Here is a 20,597-nt window from a genome sequence, read left to right on the forward strand (position 1 = left end):
TGGCAACAGAGGCAGATTTTTTCTATTGATTGATTTCTTTTCAAAGATTGATTTCTTTTCAAAGATGGTATAGGTTAGTGTGTAATTGGGCATTTGAAACTGATGGCATTTCATCCTCTCACAGCAAACCTTCTGGCACTATTGTGTAAGAATGTGAAAGTTTAACAATTCCTATTTTTTCCTTCATTTTTGTTAATTATAAAAAATTATTCTTGAAAAACCCCTCAATCAGAAAGTCAACAGAGTATTAAAAATAATTGTGACATTTTCATTATGCTCATTAGAGGAGAACATTGAGGCTAGTATATCAGAATAAATCTGCTCCAAATATGTCAAGTTTTGACAACTTGTTTATCAATTTCACTGTTTTTAAAGTTGAGATGAAGTTCGTGCTGTGTATTTTTTTACTTTTTTTCCTGTACAAGCATTCCTGCCACCTTAAGGGATTTATTTGCATTGGCAGGATTAATGTAAATGTCGTTTTCTATTTGATATTGTATTTTGTTGTTGTTGTTGTCGTTTCTTAGGTTAAAACCTCAACTTGCTTCACCATCAATTCATTTATTTAAATAATACATTTGATATGCTTCCTCTCCCCCTCCTGCCCATCTCTGTAACAGGCCTCCCATCCTTACTCCTTCCTGATGAACACGCTGATTTCTTTAAACCACTGTTGTTTTTGTCACTCTCACGGCAGACTTACCTTCCTCCCAGTGAGCAGAAGTATGACTTACTATGGAGGATGAAGATAAGCCTTCTTCTTGGTGTTCCATTGTCTAGGTCCTAAACCAGCTGTCTGTTAAAATCGTTTCACTTAAAGTAGTCAATGCTGTTTATATGCTTCTGTGATCTCCCTACTGATCCGGCCTCAACGAACTTCATTCACACCCCACAGAGGCATATATTAAATTGGGAAAACAAGCAGAAACTTCTCCCTAAGCTGGTGTTAGAGGACCCCTTTCCTTTTAGGCTCGGAGTCTGCATTTGCTGAACTGTGAACCAGTCTCGACGTGTGTACTAAATGTACACGGTAGAGATTTGATGTGTGTGAAAGCTGGAGGGAGAACTTGTTGACATTTTTTAAAAGTCTGTTTTATTGTTGACACTCTACATTGGAGACATTCATCAAAATAGATTTATCCTGTTGTCCCATGTTGGATCTCATCAGAATGTCGATTTCTTGGACCATACTTTTATATGATAGTGTGGTATGTGTGTGTGGTGTGTGTGTGTGTGTCTGTGTGTTTTAACAAGCTTTTTCTGTAACAAAAACTCCTTAGGCGAGGTTGGAGGTGGAGCTGCCTTGGACGGAGTTTCACTGTATAGCTAACTCTATTACACTGAGGTTCTAGATTATTACTCTGTTTCCAGGATTTTAGTTCTACTCCTTAGGAGAGAGGAAAGACTCTCTGTTTCACTTGTTTTTATCTCAGAAGTCACAGAAGCAGCAAGCACTTCTTTGTGTTTATGTGCTGAAAAGTATTGTTCTGCTGAGGCCCCAAGAAAAGGAACAGAAGAAACTTCATGTTTCCTTCCGTCCCCAGAGTTTAACTATTTCTGAGCAAATCCAAACTCATGCTTTCATTTTTCTATGCTTGATGTACAGAAAGATTCTCCATTTTGACTCTGCTGCCAGAAGCGAAGTGGCAGGTTGACATTTGGTAGAGATGTATTACGGAGGCCCTGGGCCTTCAACGAATGATGTTCAGTCACCAAAGACAAAAACTTGGAATACCTGGGAGACCATGGATCATCTACTCTTTGGGGGGATCGTCAACATATTTTCACTACAGCATATGTTTTTTTTGGGGGGGGGGATACGCGGGCCTCTCACTGTTGTGGCCTCTCCGTTGCGGAGCACAGGCTCCAGTTGAGCAGGCTCAGCAGCCATGACTCACGGGCCTAGCTGCTCCACGGCATGTGGGATCTTCCTGGACCGGGGCACGAACCCGTGTCCCCTGCATTGTCAGGCGGACTCTCAACCAATGAGCCACCAGGGAAGCCCCCTGCAGCATATCTTTAATTGAGTATCATCACGGGCCCACTGATTTCAGTGGAACCAGCAGCCTCAGCAAAAAATAATATTGGTATTATCTAGAAAGACTCAAAATGAGAAGGTCTGATGTAATTGATACTCTTTTCTCCTCCCAAAACCATTTTTTTTAAAACAGGAAGGAAAACCCCATTAATACCTGTGAATTTCATTTACCAAGTTACTTGTATTAGTTTAGCATGACAGAAAACTAAAGTTGAACCAGAGGTTTTCAGGGGTATTAAGAGAACATACAAAACATGTAGTGATATTAGGATTTTGCAGAAATGCATGACAGAATTTTTTAGCACCATGTATGAGATCTAATCAGTTATTTACAGTGTTTCTTTGATTTTTTAAAGCAGTGATTGCAGTAAATAAAGCAGGCAGATGTAAGTTTTGGTTTTTAAAACATTTTCAATTTACTTAATGCATTTTCTTGAGTAAAGCAACTTCTTGGGTATTTAAAAGGTCTTTTAAGATTGCAGGAATGCATCATCAGTGCATGCTAAAACTAATGGGTGAAAATTTAAGTCATAATACGATGTGAACATAATCTAGATGATTTCCCCAGAAGATAGTTATGAATTACTTCAAGTAGTAACTTTACAGTACACAAAGCTGGCTGTGCTCTCTGATGGGTGGCAGGTACCCCCTTAACCAAATGGTCAGAGTTTACTGGCATTAGTGGAACGAGTTGACAGTGTGATGTCATACAGGGAGAAGAACTCAGCATCATGTCTGTGGTATTCTGGCCCTGAATTACATAACTTTAGTCTAAGCCTGAGGAAACATTAGACAAATCCAAAATGAGGATGTTCTACAAAATGGCCTGTATTCTTCAAAAATGTCAATATCATGAAATACAAAGACTCAGGAATATTCCTTTTTTAAGGAGATATGACAACTGAATGCTGTGATTGGTATTGGTTTTGTTGTTGTTTGCTATAAAGGACATTATTGGGTATTTGGGGAATCTCAGGTGTTGATTATTGTATTGTATCAATGTTAATTTTCTGATTCAGATAATTGCGCTATGGTTATGTAAGAGAATTCCTTGTTTGAAGGAAATACATTCTGAAGTATTTAGGGCATGTCTGCAGTTAACTAATAAATGGCTCAGGAAAAGAAAATAGAGAAAGAAAGAAGAATAAAGCAAATTTACTAAAATGTAAACACTTGAGGCATCTGGGTAAAGAGTATCTTGGAATTCTTTATATATCCTTACAACTTTTCTATACATCTAAAATTATGGCAAAATGAAACATTAAAAAATATAGGGTTATAACAGGCTAACCATAAAAAATACTTTTGATGGGCCAGTGGTAGAGAAATATTTTCTCCTTATACAGGTACTTTTTCTCATTTTTTAATTTGTTGCAATTTTTGTTTTGTAATGGAGTTAGGTAACAAAGCAAGAGCCTGCTCTGAGGGTCTGCACACATAGTGTCATAAGCTGTCCTCCATCATTTACAGTTCTAAAAGTCTCAGGTTCATAAACAAGCACATTCCGGACAACTATAAGTTAGTTCCTGCAGTTTTTGTGTGTCCTAAAAAAAGGATAGTCTCTGGTTAATTTAAGTAGTTTCGTCACCAAGAAATTGAGAGTTATCTGAATGTGTGAAAGTAATTTTATTAACAATTTGAAGCTGTGTTATATTAGTATTATGCAGTGCTACATTGTTTAGTTAAAATGTATCCCCATGCAGAGCACTGCTCTACCCATAGCTGTGAGCTTTTCTCTGGCCCAGGTATTAACATGTAGATCTTCCAGTAAGCAGAGGTCTCAAGGAAACTTCCAGTGACCTTATGTAACATGTTTGTACACATATTACTAAAAACATCTTGGCTGGTGAGGTGGTTTGGGACTCCAAAGTTTGAGAGTCAGATGTAATTCTTCTTAGTTGAGGGAGATAACTATGGCTTAACTCCCCGCCCAACCCTGCCCTTCCCCCAGCATATGCGGGCCAGTATTACTGTTTGCGTGGTTATACACCCCAGAGAGCACATGTTTTCAACCTGTAGGCAGGAAGGATTTCCCCATTGATGAAGCATCGCAAGACAGTGAGTGGACTCATAACCATACCCTCAATTGTTTTCTGCTACTTACCTCTAGAATATTACATGTTGGAGTTGGAAGTAGTAAAATGAGGCAACAAATACGAATCACTTAAAAATAAAATCCATGTGCTTTTCTATATTTTAAGTCACTAGTATCTCAATCTGCTAAGCCTTCTGGGTTTTTCCTTCCCCGTTGGTTAGATTTATTTTTATTCTGAATTGAAGAGAGAATTGTGGTTGTCTTGACGACAGAAGCCCATCTCATACAAGGATCCAAAGATGTGTGTTATAATAAGGTGGTTGATGGGACAGAGAGGCATATATCCCCTTCCACTCAATTTGGGTTGATCCTTAACAACTGTCTTAAAACAATCAGCCCAGTGAGGCCTTTGGCTCTGAAAGCTAGTTGGCCTTGCAGCAGTGGTGAATGGTCAAGAACTCGATTGTGGTAGTTAGTCCTCTGCTACTTGGTTCCATTCTTAGCTCATATCGTGCCTTTGTTTACAGGCCATAGTATATTGAAGGCCAAGACAAGAACCCAGAAATGTGCCGAGCCTTGCTCACACACGAAATCATGTGCAGGTAAGAAATACCTTGTTCTTTCCCTTTAATTAGCAAAGAGAAGATGAATTTATATCTCAAATCTAGGTGAATTCAGGTCTATTTTTTGGGTATATGTTTATCTTCTGTTAGACAATATAAAAACTGCTAGATGTATTTGGTAGTAAAGTGTCAGGCATCACAGTGGTTCTCGATTATTTATTAGATTTCATCCTAAAAGATGTATGTTTCCATTTTGATATCACATTGTTAATGGGTGCAAAGCAGTGCTGTCCCCTTTTTCCTTTCAATCAAGTAAAATACAATATAACCCTTTTAGTGTTAATATATGTGCTCAACTGCATTGCTAGTAAAATAAGAGTTCTATTGATGTCAGCAGAAACCTCTGTTTGGATAAGACATGAAAGTTATAGTTCCCCTTCATAATTCTTCCACTTAAAAATGTGACCATCCATACATAGGCATCATTCCTCCCCACACGAACCCTGAAGCTGATCTCTTAATCTTAGTTACCTTTTATATAACTATGACAATGTAGCTAACATTGCTTAAATGTAGTGAGCTTTTGGAAGGATGGCAAAGATGAGTCACTGAAAAGTATAAACATTCATGTTTTCCACAAATGAGTATCTTTATTTTTGTCTGAAGCTACATTTGAAACCAGGTAAGCAGACCACATTCACTTCCATGGCCTCAGCCAACCCTCCACATGGAAGAGAGTAAACCAGAGAATAGCCTTTTAACTTGTAGTTTAGGATTCTAATTCTTCGTAAAATAGCACTGGCACCTTGCTTCTGATATATTCTGAGTAATTGGATAAAGCATGACGATGACGCTCTGCATCAGGGAAGGGCTACTAATGGCTTTGTCAACCACGCAGGCTCTCCTGGCACAGAGCGTTCTCAGCTCCTGGCTGTTACTGACCAAACCATTTAGGACTTTCAGCTGCCGCTTCGGCATGGGTGGGTTTATTTGCTGCCCACGGACCTGTGGGGAAAGCAATCTGAAAACTCTACAGGTGGAAATAAAATAGAAAAGAGATTAATGTGTTTCCTTAGTGAAGTCCCAAATAGTAACTTCTTCTGTAATAAGAAAAAAAAATACTTAAAGATATACTATGCCTTTCACACACAAGCCTACACTCTATTAATGCAGTTTATATTTTTCTTGTTCTTAAAATTCATTGGTCCAAAGTACTTTTGGGTAACCCTATTGCATGAGCTGTCTAAAAGGCTTACTGCCATGGGATTGTGATTATTGTCTCTCTTTGAGACAAAACCCCTTTGACTTGATGGCACAGAACTCTTTCCATGGAATTCTGGGAGAAGTTCTGCATTTTTGGTAAACTGGAATCTATTATACCAATCATCATTATTTCATTTTGCTAATACTTGGTGATGAAACTCTTAAAAAGTATGGCCCCGTGAAGGATTTTTTTTTTTTTTTTTTTTTTTTTTTTTCAGTATGTGGGCCTCTCACTGTTGTGGCCTCTCCCGTTGTGGAGCACAGGCTCCGGACTCGCAGGCTCAGCGGCCATGGCTCACGGGCCCAGCCGCTCCGTGGCACGTGGGATCTTCCCGGACCGGGGCACGAACCCGTGTCCCCTGCATCGGCAGGCGGACTCTCAAACACTGCGCCACCAGGGAAGCCCCAAAAGAAACAATTATTGCTGTTACATGAAACATTTAAAAATAACTAGAATTATGACCGATAACATTTTACCAGGACATACTAGATTTTTAGGAATTCCATGTAATTTAACATACTAATCAAACATTTTTCTCTGAGATGGCTCAGGGGCCTTCTAAAGCATCTCAAAGTTAGCTGGAGATCAAAGGAACTGTTAGAATTGGCCAAACACTTATTCACTTAACCAAAGCAAGGAGATTTCAAACAAAAATACAGATCACAGACACAGGGAAAGGAACTCACAAGCTGTTATCAAAAGCAGTGTTCCAAGAAAACTTTGGAGGGAGAAACCAAAGCCAGTCTTGCCCTAACCCACTTCCAACAAAATCCATTTACCCAACTAAATTTAATCCAATTTTAGAAAATCCTGATCATGCACAACTTGTTTTCTCAGTGTTTCCTTTTCACAAATTTTCATCACCTTCTGTATCCATCTTATTTTGCCCCTTATTTTCTTCCGCATCCAGAAACAAACAGCTCTAGTAACTTTCTTTTCTCTTTGTACTATCAGCCTGGTACCCAGCTGCTCACTTTGTTTATTACGTAGCTTCATAAATGCTTGAACATATGGAACTTCTTTTGTCTTTCTCTTCCAGTTACAAAATAACTCTAGCTGAAGGGTAGTACAGTCATTTAGGCTACCATTCAAAGACCACCTTTCCTCATTTTCAAGAATGTATCCATATGTTGGCCGAACAAAATTACAATAGAATTTCATTCTTTTCCTAGTCTTAGGTTTACAACTACAGGTTGACCAGTCTGCCAGGATTTTTCCCATTGGCTATCAGATGGAATTGAAGAAGAAGCACTTCCTATGTTTGAACCATAGAACACTCATACGCGGACTAAGAACAAAACAAAATCCTCACCACTAAGGGAAGCCTAAAACCAAAGGAACCAAAAGTCAAACAGAAACCAAAAAGCAAACAGCACAAGACTCAAGTCAGCTTCCAAGTCTCAACTTAGCCTGTGACCTCTGTCCAAGTGGTGCACCTTCCAAATGAAATTTCCTGGAATGAAAAGTCACCCAAATGGGAACTAAAGTTCCCCCAAATGTACAGGGCTAAAAGGACCTTAGAGTGCATGCTAGGGGAGTTACCACATGCTGGCTGAGGTACCACAACATCCCAAATGCTACTTTTCTGGTTTCCCAAAATAATCCCTTGGAGTAGGACATTCGGGGCAGTCCAGGAAGGAGGAAGAGAGGAACATCCTCAAGGCAAAGATGGCCTTGGCAGTTGCTAGGGTGGTCCCTCTTCTGCCATCTTCTCCTGCCCCAGAGTTCCAACTGCTGGGATGGCAGATGGGGTATGACTGGGGCTTGGCCTCTCCAGGCAAGGGTCCCAGGCAGTCTGGCCTCTAAAGGAATTCTCCAACCCTACACTCTCTCAAAAGAGGCTGGCATGGAGAAAATCATAGAGTGTCCAATCAAGTCACGGGATCCACAGGGGCCATCCCCAAGTCAGCCCCATATTGGGTACTAAATTTGATGCCGAAAGCTCGACCTCTGTGCACCAGTGGCAAATCAAATCTCAGAGACAGAGGTTTGGAAGAAGTAGAAAAGAATAGCTTTACTGCTTTGCCAGCCAAAGGGGGACACACAAAACTCATGCCCTCAAAAACTGTGTGTCCCAATGCAGGAGGATCTGGTGAGGAGTTTTACAGCAATGGTTTAAGGACACAGTTGCTCCTAAGGATTAGTGTGTGTACAGGGCCTTAACTCCCTTTAATCTGGCCTCAGATGGTCTCTTGATGAGCTTCTCTGGAATGAAGAATGCTAAAATCTTCTATTTTGTGGGGGTTTCAGTTTGGTAAAGAGCCCAAAGATACTCTTACGGACATCCCTTTAAGGCCCTGAGGCTGTCCTTAACAAAGGCCCTCAACTTATCTTTAACTGAGGCCCTGACACTCTCCTTAACTAAGGACTGAGGCTGTCTCTAACTAAGGCCCTGAGTCTGTCTTTAACTAATGGCCTCACTCTTTCCCTAACTAAGGCCCTGACACAGTCCCTGACACGGCCCCTAATAACATGAGCTGTCCCTCATTAATGCCCTGATGCGGCCCATAACTGATGTACTGAAGATGGCACTAAGGTCCTGACCATGGCACTAAGGTCCTGACCATGGCACTAATGACCCAAAATGTCTCTTACCAAGACCCTCAAGTTACCTCTAACTGAGGCCCTAAAGATGTCCATAACTAAGTCCCTGACACTATCTCTAAGACCCTCAAGTTATCTTTAACTGAGGCCATGACAATATCCCTATCAAAGGACTTGATGCTGTCTCTAACTAAGGCCCTGAGTCTATCTATACCTAATGGCCTCACTCTTTCCCTAACTACGCCCTGATGCCGTCCCTAACCAAGGCCGTGACATTCTTCTTAACTAAGGACTTGCCGCTGTCCCTACCTAAAACCCTGACACTGTCTGTAACTAATGACCTGACTCCTTCCCTAACTAACACCCTAGTTTTGGCCCTAACTAACGCCCTGACACTGATTCTAATTATGGCCATGATGCTGGCTCTAAGGCCCAGAATATATCCCTAAGTAACAGCCTGAATTTTGTCTAACTAAGGCTCTCACGTTATCTCTAACTTAGGCCCTGACACTGTCCCTTATAGTCTAAGCTGTCACTAAATAATGCCCTGATCCTGTCGATAACTAAGGCCCTGAATATGTCCCTAAGTACATCTCTGACGATGTCCCTAACAGCCTGAACTGTCTCTTCAAGTTATCTCTGAGGCTCTGACACTGGCCCTTACTAAGGCCTCACCCTGGGGTTGTCCCAGGCTGCTGGGCAGTTTTCTCTTGTCCGCATCTCTAGCCAGCTGCCTGCCATTGGCCATTCTAAGATTCTGCGATGCAGTGGTCCCACGTGGGATGTGCCTGTGTAGGCTCACCGGCGGGAGGAGAGTCATGGCCACTCTGCCCTCCAGGGGACTGCGGCTCAGGAATCTGTCAGCCAGTGTCTGGACACAGGGTTCTGTGTCCTTGTTTGTTGTAAATCCCTTGGAGTTACCTCTAACATTTTTTAAATGGATCTCCCCCTCAGCATATTTATGATTTAAATTATTTACCACATTAAAATTCAGGAATGACACTGTTAGAATGAGCAGCAAGACACCAGATGTCCCTCCCACCAATGATCTATTACTTGGAGGATTTAAAATTCTAATGAGAAAACACTCACTCTCCTCACCCTCTTGGGTGTCAGCACAAGGCGGGAATCAGCTGCATTCTTTATTTATCCCTCTGATTTTCCAGAACCTTTCCTTCAAGGAGAAATCTCTGGGCTCTGCGGGAACTGTGAGTGGTGACCATGAGGTAAATCTGAGACTGAAAAGCAAGAGGAAGAGAGATAGAGGAGAAGTTGAGAATCGGTGATGGGGAGAAGCAGGGGCATCCACGTTCAATCGCAGGCTGAGAGTCTGGGTTCATCTCCAACGAAGCTAAGGACCACCAGGGTCTGGCCCCACTGGCCTTGTCACCTGGTGTGGGGACTGGGGACAGCCAAACCCCCATGGCCACTCTCAGAGAAATAAAGAAGTTGGGAGGGCACCCCTGAGAGCCCATTTGAAAATGGTCATGCTGTGAAATAATAAGATGCCCTTTTCAGAAAAGTGAAGACTGTCCTCTTGGGTCTCAAAGACTTGCAAATACTCTGTGTCCTTCTGGAGGCATGTTGAAGCCTTCAGCCTTTGAGGGCAGTAATGGGAGTGCAGCTGGGCTCAAAACCATCCAGCACTCACTCCTTGAGGGTGCTGAGGATAACCAGTGTCCACACCCTGGGTGCTGTGGGGCCTGAAATCCCCTTATCATCTAGGACAGGAGGGGCCACACAGACACTCCACTGGACCACCACGGGGCTTGGCTGGTGGGCTACAGTCTTTTATCAGATACATGGTTTGCAAACATCTTGTGCCATTTTGGATGGTGGATTATCTTATTCCTTGCTCCTTTTATACACAACTGTTTTTCAATTTGAGGGAGTCCAATTCATCTATTTTGTCTTTTGTTGCTTGTGCTTTTGGTAGCAAATCTAAGAAATCACGACCAAATCGAAGGTCATGAAGATTTATTCTCATGTTTTCTTCTATGAGTTTTTAAATTTTGGTTCTTACATCTAGGCCGTTGGTCCATTTTGTGTTGATTTTGTATACGGGGTGGGGGGAGGTAAGGGTCCAACTTTATTCTTCTGCATGTGGGTATCCAGTTGTTCCAGCACCTGTGCTGTTTGGGAGGAAATACCTGCAAATGATGTGACCAAAAAGGGCGTAATTTCTAAAGTATACAAACAGCTGATACAACTCAAAAACTAAAAAAATTAAAAAGTGGGCAGGAGGTCTAAATATACATTTTTCCAAAGAAGACATACAGATGGCCAATAGGCACATGAAAAGATGCTCCACATCGCTAATTATGAGAGAATGGAAATCAAAACTACAGTGAGTTATCACCTCATAGTGGTCAGAATGGCCATCATTAAAATGTCTACAAATAGGGCTTCCCTGGTGGCGCAGTGGTTGAGAGTCCGCCTGCCGATGCAGGGGACGCGGGTTCGTGCTCTGGTCCGGGAGGATCCCACATGCCGCGGAGCGGCTGAGCCCGTGAGCCATGGCTGCTGAGCCTGCGCGTCTGGAGCCTGTGCTCTGCAACGGGAGAGGCCACAACAGTGAGAGGTCCGCGTACCGCAAAAAAAAAAAAAAAAAAAGGATGTCTACAAATAAATGCTGAAGGGGGTGTGGAGAAAAGGAAACCCTCCTACACTGTTGGTGGCGATGTAAATTGATACAGCCACTATGGAAAACAGTATGGAGGTTCCTCAAAAAACTAAAAATAGAATTACCATATGAACCAGCAATCCCACTCCTGGGCATATATCCTGACAAAACTATAATTCAAAGAGATACGTGCACCCTAGCGTTCACAGCAGCACTATTCACAATAGCCAAGACATGGAAGCAAGCTGAGTGTCCCTCAAAAGATGAATGGCTATAGAAGATGTGGTACATATATACAATGGAATATTACTCAGCCATAACACAGAATGAAGTAATGCCATTTGCAGCTATATGGATGGACCTAGAGATTATCACACTAAATGAAGTAAGTCATAGAACGACAAATACCATATGCTATCACTTATATGTGGAATCTAAAATGAGACCCAAATGAACCTATATACAAACAAAAACAGACTCACAGATTTAGAAAACAGACTTGTGGTTGCCAAGGGGAAGACAGGGGGGAGGGATGGATTGGGAGTTTGGGATTAGTAGAAGCAAACTATTATATATAGGGTGGATAAACAACAAGGTCTTACTGTACAGCACAGGGAACTATATTCAATACCCTGTAATAAACCATAATGCAAAAGAATATGAAAAACAGTATGTATATATGTATGTGTGTGTGTGTATATATATATCTGAATCACTTTGTTGTACAGCAGAAATTAACACAACTTTGTAAGTCAACTATACTTCAATAAAATAATTTTTTTTTAAATTAGGTTGAGATTATACCATCAATTAATTTGAAGGCACTTTTATAAAGTAGGCCTTATTTCTTTTGTCCTTTCATCCTGGGACAAATGTATAAGAGATAGAAACTAACCTGGATTACTCCAGGCTGAACTCATATCACACAGAACTTTAATTGTTGAACAAACCATTAATACCAGTTACACCATGGGACGTCCTGATCCAATATCAAGTTTGTAAACCTTGTATCAAGCCTGCAGAATCCACTAAATTTGGAAATTCAAACTGAAATGAAGCCAACTATCCCATGACTTCTCTAAAACTAGTTCTACAACAATCAATTGGAAACCATATGCAATCAAATGAATGTAGACAGAAACAACTATACCCTTCCTTTTTTTTTACATTTTAGATGAAGACGGTATTTAAGGTGATGTCTTGGGCCATTCCAAGGTGTTACTCAATTTCCTGGGTATCTCCCATGCAAACAGGATGTACACGTGTTAGTTAACGTGTTTGTGCAACTACATGAAGGTAGTTAATACCACAAAACTGGATACGTAAAATGAATTAAATGCTAAAGTCATGTTTTGTATTTGTAATGACAATGAAAAAAAAAGTGTAGTGCTGACATTTGTTACAAAAACGAACGTTAAAAACATCCTTAGTGAAAAAAGCCATACAGAAAAGGCCACCCAGGGCTTCCCTGGTGCCGCAGTGGTTGAGAGTCCGCCTGCCGATGCAGGGGACACGGGTTCGTGCCCCAGTCCAGGAGGATCCCACATGCCACGGAGCAGTTGGGCCCGTGAGCCATGGCCACTGAGCCTGCACGTCCAGAGCCTGTGCTCCGCAATGGGAGAGGCCACAACAGTGAGAGGCCCGCGTACTGCAAGGGGGGGAAAAAAAACAAAACAAAAGGCCACCCAGATCCCCTACTCATCTTGTCTGCTTCAAATCCATCAAGGTTGTCCAAATGAGGGGAAAACTCAGTAATGGTTCCAGAAAAAGAAAACTGGATCGGGATGGAAAAAGACATTTTCATACAGTTGGGAGAGCAGATGAAAGTTGAAGTGGGCCTGTGTATTAAATTATAATGTGGACATCATGATTTCCTCATTTAGGGATTATGTGTTGGTTCCTTGGGTAAAACACACTGAGCATTTTGTGTGAAGTGGCAAATGTGAGTACTTTTTGCCATTACTGAAACTTTTCTGTACATTTTTAGTTGCTGGAAAGTAAATTACTTTTCTAAACAACCATGTCAGTACCATGCCAGAAAATCAGATAAGACAGCCATCAAACTTAGTTATAGAGGCCAAGACTTACCCAGACCAAGTTCAACCAAAGTTGTGATACTTATTTCCCTTGTAGGAGTCCGCATGGTATTAACAGGCACCATGGGAAGAGTATATTAGTAGCTACCATGTCTTGGGTCCTGTGGATGACCTGGGGTGCAGTAGAAACGGTGAGATTTTAGTATTACAATTTTTCACATTACTTCAAAAAATATGTTAAAAAATAAATTCAGTAAAGTTGCAAAATATGGAATCAATATATACAAATCAGCTTTATTTCTGCACACTAATAATGAACCACCAGCAAGAAAAATCGAGAAAACAATCCCATTTACAATTCCATCAAAAAGAACAAACTATTTAGGAATAAATTTAACCAAGGACACGAAAGACCTGTACTCAGAAAACTATAAAGCACTGATAAAGAAATTGAAGACACAATAGAAAACAATATTCCATGCTCATGCATCAGAAAAATTACTATTATTAAAAATGTTTATTCTACCCAAAGCCATCAACAAACAGTGCCAGGAAAACTAGACACCAGACCCCAAAGAACGACACTGGTCACCATCTACACTGCACATAAAACTAACTAAAGTGCACAATATTCCACATTAAACCCTTTCTCTCCTGAGTCCCCTGAAGATGCACCCCACCCAGCCAGCAGTCAGCTGCACAGGAAGATTCTCCACACTTGCTCATTTTTTCCTCTTGTGGAGTCTCCTCACCAGTGGTTCCTGAGAAAACCCAGCTCCTGTTAGTGTGGACAATGCCTCATGGTCCAGAAACCTAAGCCCTGACAGGAGACAAAGCTCCTGTCTGCTTGTCACAGAGCAAAGTCTGTGGGCAGGGTGCACCTGTGCCCCCAGGGTCAGACAGGTGGGTTCGGCGCCCCCTGTGGGACGTCAGAGAAGTGCCGGGAGCGCCGCACTCACAAACCCAGAGGCCTCATCCGGAAGGCAGCTCTGCTGTACATACTAAGTTTGGAAATCCAAACTGAAATGGAGCCAAGTATCTCACTGTATCTTCTCAAAACATGGTTAAGGAACAATTAATCAGAAACCATATGTAATGAAATGAATGTAGACACAAACTTCACAACTTAAACCAAAATTCACTCAAAATTGCCCACAGAGAAATTTAAATTACCAAACTATAAAAATCCTAGGAAACAAAAAGAAAATCTACATGACCTTGGATCTGGTGACCTTATTCAGAAAACCGAAAGACAAACCACAAACTGCAAGAAACTATTTCCAAAGCACGTATCTGATAAAGGATCTGTACTCAAATTATGCCAACAACACCATTAAAATTTGGGAAAGATTGAAACACACACCTGGCCCAAGAAGATAAACAGGCAGTAAATAAGCATACAAGAATATACTCAAAATGCTGGTGGAATGCATGTACAACCAACTTCGGAAGACAGTTTGGCAGTTTTTTCCAAATCTAAACAGTCTCACCCTAGGATCCAAGAAGTGTACCTCTTGTATTTAGACAATTGCTTTGAAAAACTGTGTTCAAACCAAAACTAGCATCAAGTAATGCACAGCAGCTCTATTCATAATGGCTAAAAACTTAAAGATATCAGGATGTCCTTCTGTAGATGAATTCATAAGCAAATTAGGGCACATACATGTCAAGGGGAGCAGAATACACCACCCCAAAATATGCCCATTTGACAAAAGGATTATTTTGGACTGATTAATTTAAGAAACAGACCCAGGAGAATCTTTCAAAATCAAGCAGAAAATGCCCTTTTATGAGGTAAATTTACAATTATTAAGGATATCTCCATTTGTAAGGGTATGTCCCTCTCTGGACCAGGAATTGAATGATGACTAAATATCAAGAAAACCTTGTTGGGACTTCCCTGCTGGTCCAGTGGTTAAGACTCCATGCTCCCAATGCAGGGGGCCAGGGTTCAACCCCTGGTCAGGGAACTAGATCCCGCATGCTGCAAATAAGAGCCCACATGCCGCAACTAAAGATTCCACAGGCCTCAACTAAGACCCAGCGCAGCTAAATAAATAAATGTTAAGAAAAAAAGCTTGTCAATGAAACAGGCCTGGATATAAATCTGTGTAACAACCATACCCTTGTTTACTGTGCTTTGCCTAATAACCTCCCTTAAATGGCTTCCTCCATTCCCTAACATCTATTTTTGTTCTCAGCAGAAGCATTTAAGGTAATGGCTTGGGCCATTTCAGGGAGTGACTCAGTTTTCCTGGGTATCTTTCAAGTATACAGGAGGTATGGATGGTATATATTAAACTTCTGATTGTTTTCTCCAGTTCGTCTCCTTTTCATTATAAGGGAGATCTCAATGAAGAACACAGAAGAGTAGAGGGAAAATTATTTTTTCTCTCATATACATGCAATGCAATAGTATTCAGCGATATAAAGGAATGGACCATCAACCCAGGCAAAAAAAAAAAAAAAAAAATAGATGCATCTAACACTTACATTGCTAAGTGAAAGAATCCAGTCTTAAGTGCTACACACTGTATGACCTCATTTATATGACATTCTAGAAAAGGCAACACTGACATGGCAAACAGTTTATGGAATATGTGGTTGAAACAGTCCGTATAATACTTTAGTGGTGAATAGCTGTCACTATGTATTTGTCTACACCCACAGATTTTTACAACCCAACAAGTAAATTACAATCTATTCAAATTTAGCTACTTAGGATATGGGAGTGTCAAAGACTGGCATACAGAATGTAACAAAGAATCTAACTGATTTACAAATGTATGAAAAAACTCACTGTTGGTGGTGGGACAAAATGGGCTGACCTAAGTTAACTTTGGAAATGAGCGGACTCTGTAGGCCAAAGGCAAAATATACCGTACATACACAGTGGACTCTAAGTTCTTTCCCATGAGGGGTAGCAGCTAACAGTACTGAAACTACTATATCAGTAATCGAATGGAACAAGCAGTGAATTTAATAAACGACAAATGGTGGAAACCAGGTTTCTGACCACTGGAGTGGGAAGTCACAGACAAAGAGAGAAGGTTACAATATCCATGTCATAACAGATCAGGTTGGAAATATCAGTATAAACTATCTTTAGCCTAACAGAGATACACCTAATTATAAAGATTTCCATGTGGAACTATGTGTATATGCATAGGCTGGGATACATGCACATATTTCCATGCACTGTCAGCTGAGCATATTTAGCTCCCACATGTAAGTTTTTAATACCAGTCTCTAATAAAAGGAACAAGGGCTCTCAGAAGAAAGGGCTGATGCTAGGACTGAGACAGTAAATATATGAAGCAGGATAATCTTAAAATATCAGAAAGTAAAGAAGTACCAAAAATTTAAAAAAAACCACAAAAGAAAAATTATGTAAAATGAAAACAGGAGCAAATGGAAAAAAGCTCTCAACAGCCAAAGCAAGAATGAACTAAGCAGTCTAATAATGTAGTGCTGGATTATAAACAAAAGTTAAAAGTTAAAGTTTCATGTGTCCAAACTGGTAAAAATAAATTACATAGTTTTTGATGAATGGTGTTAAATAGAAATCTCCTACGCAGAAAGTTTCTAAACAATTCATATAGACACTCAGCTGTCCATCAAGGATGTGAAGCTAACCCCTCTCTCCTCAAGTGTGGGTTCTGCATTATGAATTCCTCCTACATAAGACACACAGGATGGACATGGAAAAAAATTAACCTCACTGTGGGAAAACTTGACAAACACTACTTCAGCTAGGTGACCAAAATTAAGAATATAAGTGAGAAGTTCCCTTAAGATCCTGTCCTCTTGATATATAGTGAAGAGGAAGCACTTCACCTCTGTGATCTGCTTTTTCAAAGCCAAGTCTAACCATGACAAAACCACCAAGCAAATCCCAGTGCCCGGCAGTCTATAAAATCCCTGACAAGTCCTCCTCCACACTGTCAAGGTCATGGAAACAAGGAGAGTCTGAGCAACTGTCAAAGCCCAGAAGAGACTAAACAGACATGATGACCCCACGTCCTCTGAGATCCTGGAACAAGGAAAGGTATAACAAAGGGAACGTGAATAGGGACTTCAGTTAATAATAAAGTATCAATATTTCTTCATTATTTGTGATGATTCTGTAGAAAATCAGACAGGAAAAATTAAAAGTTAAATAAGAGAAAACTACTGCAACAGGAAATCTAGAGGAAACGGGTGATTTCTTTGTAGAAACACGTTACCAAAATGAACCCTAAATTAAGGAAAACACAAAAAGAGCAATTAATCACTGAGGAACCTCTTCCCCATACTGGTTATCCTATCACTGTTCCAGGGTTTCCCTCTCCCAGGACAGGGAAGGAGCAGGGACAGAGCTGTTTGGCAGTTCCCCTAGTATATGACCTCACCCAGTGTCTTCATCTCCCCCAGCCGCGCCTACCCAGTGTGAACACCTGAGGATGGATCAGGGAGTATTGATTCAGATGTGTCAATTAGGACTTTTTTTTATTCCCAGCGACTGGACACACTTACTGAAGTAAAATAAATTAGTATTTATTGTAAGGGTAGAAATACATTAATACTTGCAAGTGGCAAGTTGAAGAATGGGTTTGGACCTGGCAGGTCCAGTGGCTCACACTCTCTCCGTGTGATCTTGCTTCTCTCCAAACCTCTGTCCTGCTCAGTGCCTTTGGGGGACCCCATTCACAGGCACAGGCTCTCTCACTGCCCTTGGGCCAACAGCTATGCTAGGCTGACAACCACTCACCATCCATTTTCCGAGAAAGGGTTTCTCCTTTTCCTGGATTCCAAGAAAGTCATGGTTTTAAATGCCTTTGGTCTGGCTTGGGTTACAGTCTCATACTTCCCCCATCACCAGAAGATGGAAAATGGGACTGGCTAGATGTGGGCTGTAAACCCATCTTCGAGCTGGGTGGAACATGGGGTCATCCTTCTGGAACTGTTTGGACTGGAAGCAGGTGAGATGCAATTCCCAAAGGAAAACTGAGGCACTTGGGCACGGGAACAGATGCTGGCTGGGAGAAAGCAACAGATTCTAGGTCAATGACAGCTCACTGTACAGCATAGAATCTGACACAAAAGGAAGAAAGGGGTTCACTTAGGGTCAGGGGCTGCAGCTACTTATCTAGTGCTTTTACTGTCCTCCCAAGACTGCAAGTAGTTCTTTCACTTGCTGAAAAGTCAGGATTATTGGTGGTGGTAAACTCAAGTCTCCTGCCTTGGGCACCAGGTCCTCACATCTCAGAGGTTGGCCCAGAACAGCCCATGTGCCCTCAGAAGACACACAGACCTCATTCTTGCCCCTGAGAGGTGGGAGCCCTGGAGCTATGCCATCTCCCTGGTCATATTAATCACCCATCCCTGAAAAACAATACTGCTCCTTTTCCAGTTTCTTCTGTCTCCTTTACTAAGGGAAGAAACCAAATGCTAGGGTGGTAAGGGAACTCTTGTGCAATGAAGTAACAGGAGGTTCAAGAATTATTCCATGCCATGGAACCCATAATTGGCAGGCTTTCCAGAGGTCACATGGATGCATATGGCTCTCCAAGACAATGCAGTCTCAGTGTGAATCTCCCATTGGGAGGTCCAGTTGCTCCCATATCTTTGATTCTTAATGAATATGAAGGTCAAAAGTTTCTAACGACTGAAAGGGCAAAGGATTGCAGGGCCATGGTCTGCTGTATGGTTGTTGTGTCAGGGACACACTCCAATGTTTAGAGGATTATTACCTCTCTTGGCAAGCTACAAGGCTGTGAGGGGGAGGCCTTTTTCTCAACCACAGGGATGTTGGTAGTTGAAACTTCTCAAAGGAATGTCTACACTGCCCAGGTAGCTGTTCAATTGCCCGGCAGCATGGTCAGCTCAGTAACTATACATGAGGGCCTGACAATGCCCAGGCTGGACTGAGCTAGAGGACCACAGATGCCTGCCTGGATAGTGAGAGGTCAAGGGCTGTCCTACCTGAGACTTGATCATCTATTCATGCCCACTCAGATTGCACAAAGGATGCCTCCAGTTCCAGGAAGGCCCCACCAGCCCTTAAGAAGGCAGCATCTGGGAGCTGGCAGGTCACTGCACCCAGTCCTGTATAAATCCACACATGTCCACTGAGTGCCCTCCTGTCTGGGCTGTGCTGGAACCTGGGGCTGCCCAGGCAGAGTAGGGCCAGCATCACCCTTCCCAGGTGGGAGGGCAGAAGGAAACCATGCATGACTTCTGACACCCTCCCTAATCCTTGACAGAGGTTGAGGTGGATAAGAAACAGTCCGAGACAAGAACAGACATTTCATTCTTCTCTCAGAGCCCAGGACTGGGGAAAGGGAGGCCAGAAAAACAGTTATTGACCTCAGCTCCCTGACTCCTGTTTGACCCTGGGCAAGTCCTATCCATTCTGGAGGCTTCAGAGAGAAGAATAGGGGAGGGCAGTGAGGGCCAATTATGCTTAAACCTAACTCTAACCTTAACCCTATGAACCCTAACCTCTAACCGTAACCCCCTAACAACCCTAGCCCCAGACCCCTAGACCCTCGCCCCTGACCCCCAAACTCTAATCCCTGACCATGACCTTTAACCACAACCCTCTACAATGACTCTCCAACAATGACCCATAACCCTAAACCGTGACCCCTGAACCCTCACACTGACTCAACCCCAGGCCTAAAGCCTGGTCTAGTGGGTACCGAGAAAGGACTCTATGAACTCTCAAATAAACCAAGGAATTAAATCTTCCTGACCACGAATTTAGCAATGGTTTCTTAGATTTGACAGTAAAGCATAAGAAATGAAAGAAAAAAGTAAATTAGATTTCCTCAAAATTACAAACCTTTGTGCATCAAAAGAGGCTATCCAGAAAGTAAAAAGACAGCCCACAGAATGGAAAGAAATATTATATTGGCACATTATATATCTGATAAGACTCTTTATCTAGAATAGACCCAGGACTTTTACAACTCATCAACAAAAAAGACAAACAATACAATTTTTGAAAGGGACAAATGACTTGCATGGACTGTTCTCCAGGCAAGACATACAAATGGTCAACAAGGACATGAAAAGATGTCAAACATCAGTAGTCATGATGAAAATGCAAATAAAAGCCACAATGTGATGCCCCTTCACACACACTAGAATAAATAAAAATAACAATAAAAATAATAAAAATAACAATAAAAATAAATTTTAAAATAAATAAATAAAAGTAACAAATGTTGGCAACAATGTAGAGACATTGGAACCCTTAAAAGTCACTTGTGGAGATGTACAATGGTGCAGTCTAGGTGTACAAAACTTTAGCATTTATTCAAAAATATAAAATATAATTACCATGTGGTTCAACAACTCTACTCCTACATATATACCCAAACAATGGAAAACAAGTGTTCAGACAAAAACTTGTACACCAACTATTCATAGCAGCACTATTCACAATAGCCCAAGGTAGAAAAGATTAAATGTCCATCAGCAGGTAAATGGATAAGCAAAATAAGGAAG

General features: G+C 41.5%; 1 protein-coding gene and 1 long non-coding RNA gene across 4 annotated transcripts in view; both read right to left on the bottom strand.

The window, feature by feature from the left end:
• Positions 1-20,597, bottom strand: part of LOC307067901 (RAD52 motif-containing protein 1-like) — a gene marked incomplete at both ends in the record, with an annotated part of 661,371 nt that overhangs the window by 488,026 nt on the left and 152,748 nt on the right. The window lies entirely within an intron of this gene.
• LOC307068480 overlaps positions 5,284-20,597 on the bottom strand; it is a 33,720-nt gene continuing 18,406 nt past the window's right edge. The window contains exons 2-4 of one of the 3 annotated variants that reach the window (XR_013811445.1): positions 13,156-13,275; positions 9,537-9,682; positions 5,284-5,666 (exon numbers count right to left, since the gene is read on the bottom strand). This is a non-coding gene — a long non-coding RNA (uncharacterized lncRNA). Of the gene's footprint in view, positions 5,667-9,536; positions 9,683-10,803; positions 10,918-13,155; positions 13,276-20,597 lie in introns of those variants that run through there. The other 2 variants (XR_013811446.1, XR_013811444.1) reach the window with 2 other exon arrangements.

Source organism: Hyperoodon ampullatus (genome assembly GCF_949752795.1).
Source record: "Hyperoodon ampullatus genome assembly, chromosome: 19".
Taxonomy (NCBI): Eukaryota; Metazoa; Chordata; class Mammalia; order Artiodactyla; family Ziphiidae; genus Hyperoodon; species Hyperoodon ampullatus.